A 7,638-nucleotide genomic window follows, 5' to 3' on the forward strand; every position below is an offset into this window, starting at 1 on the left:
ATCCTATAATACTTTTTTTCATTTTGAAGCAAAAATAACGTACAAGTATTTCCCGCAAATTTTACGAACAAACGAGTATTAAGAGGCTCGGATTCTGCACCCCTTTATACACTCATGTCCAAAATTATGTTTACATGCATAAATTCACGGATTTCTCAGAGACTATGGCTTATAATTTAATGAATTTTCGTGGAATCATACATAACATGATGACACATAAATGCAAAAGAAAAAATTGAAGATCACCTCATATGATATAAAATTGTAGCATGAAACAATAAAAATGGTAATAAAGTGTGACAAAGAGAGTTAAGAAAAAAAGGAATGATTCAGAAAAAGAATTAAGTCTTACGAATTTAATATGGAATATGATCTCCCCTGACTTGTACACACATATCACAACGTATTTTAAGGCTGGAAATAACGTTGTTAACCACAGTTTGGGGAATTAATCTCCACTCTTCCAGCAATGCCGTCTTCAGAGCATTTACATCTCTAGGAGGAGGATGTATACGTGCAATTGCTCTTCCAAAGTAGTCCCATAAGTTCTCTATCGGGTTAAGGTCAGGAGAGTTTGGTGGCCAAGGTATTCGCTTAATGTCTTCACTTTCAAGGAATTCATCAACGAGGTTTGCTCGATGTGGACGGGCATTATAATCCATAAATAAAAAGTCAGGTCCATATGCACCCCTGAAAAGTCTTACATAAGGATCTAAGACCTCATCTCGATATATCTGGCCTGTCACAGATCCGCTGCTTAACACGTGTAGGGGCGTACGTCCATCGATCATTATTCCACCCCATACCATCACACCTCCATTACCGAAACGGTCACGTTCGACAATGTTCGAGGTATCATTTCGTGTTCCTGACTCCCTCCAGATGTAAACACGTTTAGAATCACCAGTTAAACTAAACCGCGACTCATCAGTAAAGAGAACAGGGGACTATTGATGTTCAGTCCAGTTTTGATGTTCTTTACACCAATTAAAGCGATCCCTCTTTTTCTGTGAAGACAGTAAAACACATACCCTTGGCTTTCTGGCATAAAGGCCTTTTTCATTAAGCCTTCTGTATATTGTTTGCCGTGATGCAACAGTTCCAGTGGCGGCTGCAAGCTCTGAACTTAACTGGCGAGAAGTAGCCTTTCTGTTACGACGGGCAGTTAATGCCAGATACCGATCTTCAGAAGCAGTTGTCATTCGTTTCCGACCTTGTCCAGCCCTCCTTACAACACTTCTATCATTTTGAAACTGTTTCCATAGCTTAGAGACTGTCTGTCTTGAAATATTCAGACATGTGGCTGTTTCCATGATTGACTGCCCTGCTTCTAAACGGCCGATAATTCGCCACTTTACAGATTCTTCCAAATGATACTTCGAAGCCATAACAAACCGCTTTGAGTCCCTACACACTGAAATCAAACGCTATGTTGCAGAAATTCACTCAAATATTCAGTTTGCGTAAAGCGCTTGATTCACCCTTGGATGACGTAACGCCTAGATTTTCATATCACAAACCGTTTGATTACTTTTGATTGGATAATGCTAATTAGGCTTGGTTTTCACACATTCCCTGCAAATACGGATCACATTGATTCGATATTTCATTGAATATCATCATTTTTGGGTATGTAAAGATAATTTTGGACATGAGTGTATATAAAACATTTGAACATACTGCAAAAATTAAAACTGTTTTATAATTGATACTTATCTTTTCAGAAGGTAGTATCTTGACATCCAAACCGTGGTTAAAAGTCAGCTATCGCATTCTGCATAGTTATGACCATCCAATGTAAGGTTTTTTTATTTGAATAATTCTGTATGCTTACCTGAATGTATTCCTATCCTCAACTTTACTGTCTGGTTCGGTTTATGACGTATCTTGAATGTTTTCACAGCTTCCAGTAGATCCAGAGCCATGCTCGAAATTTCTCCCGTATACTGCTCGCCGTTTCTAATTGGTTTCCTCAAAGGGCTCACCAGCGGCCGAGCGGTAAAGTCACTGAACACTGGTAGTTCAGTCCGAGATTCGAATCCCACGAACGGGCTGGCTGCATGGGCGGTTTCGTGTTTTTCCCCATGTGTAACGTGTATAAGAGCCAGTTTTCCTTAGAAAGTCCTCCACGAAGGCATCACTCCCCTTAGGCAGATAGCCCTAGTGTACTTTTCCCTAATTAAATACACCAATACCTTCCTCAAAGATCATTAGGCCGAATTCTCGATTATCTGTGTGGGAAAAATGCGCTTTGCAAATTATTTTTTTTCATTGCTCTTCAAAATTATTAACAAAGGCAAAAATTTTACAGTTTCTTAGAAGAAATTCGCATATTTGATGCACTGAATAGTAACCTGAAATTTAGCTAAAAGATTATCATTCTTGGCTGGAAAAACTGAATCCTGAAACTGTGATCGGGCTTCTTTGAAATGACTCGCGGTGCTGAAGATTTGCAAAAGTATATGAAGAAAACACCGAAGAGTGGATAAAGAAAAAAGGAAAAATAAGATTTATTTTCAGACGAAGACTGAGGATGCAGTAACTCAGAATGAAACAGTCTAGAAGTAGTCTTATGTTCAACAAGGAAAATGAAATAGAAACGATGGTCATGATGAGGTTCTGGAATGTGTACAGAAGTTGTTAAACTGCATAGATGATTAAATTAGGTTCAAATTCAATGATATCGTAACTTTATTCAGTGGTCTCATAACCAGTATTTGTTCAGTGCTCCATATAGTATGAAAGCATATTAATGCAATTAATTAGCATTGCATCTAGAAATTGCATCTAGAAACATTAACATTGACCATATTACATTGCATCTAGAAAAGGAGAGAAAGAACGCGATAGAACATTTTGCGCAAAAATTGAAAGCAAACTTCATAAATTTTATAGCTATTTTAATTAAATTCTGCTTTGAATAGAACTTTGTAAAAATTTCTGATTAAAAACTTCTTCCTTATGTGGTATTCGTACGTAACGCCCATTCAGACAGGCCGTTCGCGAGATTCACGCCTCTGACCGAACCATCAGTATTCAGCGACTTTAGCGCTCGGCCGCTGGTAGGCCATTGATACTGCAATTTGAGTTTATTTTCTTAGCATAATGGACCGTTCCAGAAGGGCTATTAGTCTTGAAATGGCGTTTTGTATCGAATCGGAGCATCCATTTTAAAATTGGTAATGTATTATATTTAAAGAAATTAAATAACGAAGAATCTGCATGAATATGTCTATGTTTAAAGCATTGTGAAAAAACAACGATACCTAAAAGCATCAAATTCTGAATAATGTAGTCCTCCACCCGACGGAAGCCCGAATCTTGAATTTCGAATTTGTTTTATTATCTAGTTTATATTTCTTAAAGTTTAACGATTAAGAAAATTCGATTAAGAAATTCAACGATTTTAAAGCGAACACTGGCAGCCCACTGTGCGGAATAAAATATTTTTATCTCCAGCTCAGAGATTGTCTATCAGAAATTCTAAAAATATACTGTTTTTAAATATTTTTTAGCCCAAATGCTCTCGAAATGTATTTGTATGTGTAAATGAAAAAAAAAAAAAAAAAAAAAAAAAAAACCTATAGGCGTAATATAAAACCTGAAAGCTTTCAGATTCCCCCCTCCCGCCATCACTATCCGGCCAAGTGTTAAATTCCTCACAATTCACGCTATCAAGGCGCACTAGTTGGATACATGTCATTGTCGTTTAGCAATTTCTGTATTTCGACTTTATTTGGCGATTATAACTTTTATTTGGCGACTTTAATTCCGTTTCAAAAATACCTTCTTGAGAACATTAACCAAACTGTTGATCATGATAATCGATGTATTTTACTAGTTTTCGTATAAAAATGGGCTGGACTGCGGCAATTCCATAACAATATCCGAATAATATTAACCGCGATCACATACATTGGCGCCTCCTGTATTTTGCTTCAAGAGAAAAATGTATAACAATTACCATTCAAAATTCCTGTATGTTCAATTTCTAACTTAACACCTCAAATGTGTCACATATACTCTGTAATGTAAAATGCGACAACTTACCAAATACGTAAATATTAAATATATATTAAATATAAGGTAAGTATTAAGTAATAGGTTAGTTGCTGTGTGTTGTTGCTACTTGTCCGACATAGTTAGCCCTAGCCCACGAAGGTCCTCGTGGCGAGGAGTGCTAGATTACGCCCGCCGTTGGCAAACCATTTAGGTGGCAATGTGATTTAGGTCAGTTCCCCCCCTATTTTGATGGAAGCACCCCGGGAAGAGGGCAGGTCCGCGGGTTTCCCACCTCTCTACTCCTTCCACTAAACCACACGAGAGGACTTTCGGCTCGCCGCAAATTTGGAGTGCCACCATGCCGCACCGACACTATACATTTACAAACATCCATGCGTTCAACGGGATTCGAACCCGAGTCCTTCTCGGCAAGACGTTAACCCCTATACCACACTTATACCACTATATCCAATCCTATACTTAGGGCAAATCGATAGATTTTTTATCATTTAACTCACTCTCGTATTTGATGTTCAGTTGGATTTCTCCAAGTGTAACGTGTATACGAGCCAGTTTCCCTTAGAAACTCTTCCACGAAGGCATCACTCTCCTTAGACAGGATAGCCCTGGAGTCGAATCCAATTGCCGTAATGACATAAACCAAAATATTTGGTGTTTCCGCTTTAAAGACAGAAACTCCATTCAGTATTAAAAAGTAGTTAAAGAAATGAAGATATTAAAAAATTATAAAAATAGAAGAATGATTATGCAAACTGAATTATAACTAATTTAAAAGAATAATCCGTATTCCTTTTCCACGGGGTAAGTTTGTTTGCTTCATAGATGTTGTCAAAGCACTCAGGAACTGTCTGCTTAAAGGGAAGTATGCCTTCGTGAAGGAGCTTTTAAGGGAAACTGGCTCTACGTAATTCGTCGGGTAGTGTAAGAAGAATGCTCAACACAACGTTTGCATTTTCTAACACGATGAAAATTTCAATAAACGAAAATGAAATTTCGGAAACATTTTGCTCCGTAAGAAATATAAACAAAGATAAGTCATTCTTATCATTTACAAACATATTTTCTTAAACTTTACTATTCAGTTTTTGGGTGGCATTTTAATAATTAAAAGACTTTTAAGTGCCCATTTACATTTTATATATTCTCTCTTTACCGTGAAAAATGAGTTTGAAAAAAACCGTACAAATTATCTCAAAGTTCAGCTCAAACATTCATTTAAATATTCATTAATGCTAACTGCAACTTTCGTATTTAAGGTAAAAACATCAAATATTAGCTTGAACTAAAGGACCAAAATGTAACCGTTTGCCTTTATGTTACTCTTGTTATTTCAAATTTAAATAATAATTAGAAATCATAGCACATATTAATGAAACGATTTTTATTACGTATGCCATGAAATTTTAATTTAATTAAATAACCGTAAATTAAAATGAAAATACCGTCTTCTAAGAATAAAATTTGAAAGTTTTACCATTCTCTTACCGTTTTTCTATATAGTATGTCGAAGAAGGAGATATCAAGTTTGCTAATATACTAATTCCTTTTAATACTTAATCAAGGAATTTATAAATCTAAGTACTTTAGTTTTCATTAAACTAATAAGTCTGAAGCCTTTTTTTAAAATCGAAATTACAAAGAATAATATTTTTAGCCTCTCAAATTAAAATTTATTTCATAATTTAGTGTTTAAGCACTATCAAATCGATACAAATAGGAGCGTATGCTTAATAGCTTCATTTTAGATATAATGAAACAGAGAAAAGGCTGATATTCTGCACTGTAGAAATTAAAACTGTTGAATTTAGTTTCTTAACTGTCGTTTCTTAAACTGTGGGTCGCGAACCGCAACAGAAGGCCGCCATCTTTAACTTATAAGGTATTTCTCTCGCTTTCCTAGCGTGCCTTCGTGATGTAGTGGTTCTGCATGCTGGGCCGGTATTCCAGAGGTCCGTGATTCCATTCCCGGCGAAGGCGTTTGCTCTTTTTTCATATCTCCGGCTTTTCCAATTAACCTAATGTCTCTACAGTGGCGCCCGAACTAAAAGGGTGCCGGATGAGGATTCTCCACACCCTGGATTTTGTGATTGGGTCCCCTAAAAACCCCAGTCGCCCTTTAAAAAGGGGAGTATATAAGGTATTTCTCCCACTTTCCTAGCGTGTCTTCTTGGTGTAGTGGTCAGCACACTGAGCAGGTATTTCAGAGGTCCGTGGTTCGATTCCCGGCGAAGGCGTTGCTAAGTTTTCATCCCTCCGGCCTACAAAAAAAAGTCCTTATGTCTCTACAGTGGCGCCCGAACTAAAGAGGGCAAATTGGGGATTCGGGGCATCGCGCTACTTTCCTCTCGGATCTTTTGGTTTACTTTTTTTAGACCGTTTAAATATATTTTCGCCTTTAAATAACATTATAACTCACCAATATTTTTCTCATACTGTTTCTTGCTATCTGTTAAATCCATATTTAAGGGATGGATTATTCTTCATTGCCTTAAATAAATTCTTAGAACTATGAACTTATATAAATAAAAGTGTGCCTCATTGTGTTATACTAGCATTAATTAATTAGTAATAAATTATGATAGTATAATAATTAAACTTGTAATAAATTATGATAGTTAAATTAATAAATACTATGTTTAATTTATGTTTTTAATACATATACTCTGTAATTTACACACACACACATATATATAAACATAATTTTGTGTGTGTGCGGTTGTGGTTTTGTACTGTATATGGTTCTATGTTCTTTGTCTGCTGCTGTTTTTTGAAAAATGTATGAAAATGTTGGAAACGTAAATAGCATAAGTTACTTTAGTTAAATTAATATATACTTTTGTCTGATGTCATGGGTCTTTTGCTGCTGTGTTTCAGGATGCAAGCATACATATTACTATGTATTCCATGCTAAATACCTTGATACGAAGCCTTTTAAACACTGTCACTATTTTTTGTCCCCAGTATCACATCTATTCAGCATTACCAAACACACTCACTACACACACACACACATCTGTGAGACCTATTTATTGTAAATAAAGACAGCTTCTTCTCCTTTTAACTACACTCATGGACACAATGGTATCTTAGAATATTTTCTACTTCTTTTACTTTTCTTTCTATAGGCCCTTTCTTTTCCCCTCTATTATTTTTGAACCATTTATTTTAAATTTTATTTTGTCCCATATTTTCTTCCTGGCCTTTCGAACTCGTACAAAATGTACAAAGTTCCTTTTTACTCTCCTCAAATACCTTTCCTTCGCACCTAAGCTTGATTTTTTGCCGATCGGCGCAGAAAGACTAGCGGGTGCAAAACAAGACATCTGTCTGTATCTCTAGACTAGCGTCTACCTAGCATGGTTTATGCTTCACGCAAGCGCAATAGGCATATTTTCAGCATGGTAACCTTCGTCGCTTGACCAGGCTTGGCGATGAATTCACAATTCAAATTCAGACTTCATCGATACGTAAGTGCTATGGAACATGTGCAATTTTTTCACTTTGTGCCCAAATGCGAGCAGTTATTTACTGATTGCTAATTTATTCTTGATTACTTATTTTACCATAGTAGTAATCCAAAATAGGTCTTCGAACATTCCAAACATACGAAATTAC

The sequence above is a fragment of the Stegodyphus dumicola genome, chromosome 12, assembly GCF_044657685.1.
Source record: "Stegodyphus dumicola isolate Sdum_Otavi_A_Nest chromosome 12, ASM4465768v1".
Classification (NCBI taxonomy): domain Eukaryota; kingdom Metazoa; phylum Arthropoda; class Arachnida; order Araneae; family Eresidae; genus Stegodyphus; species Stegodyphus dumicola.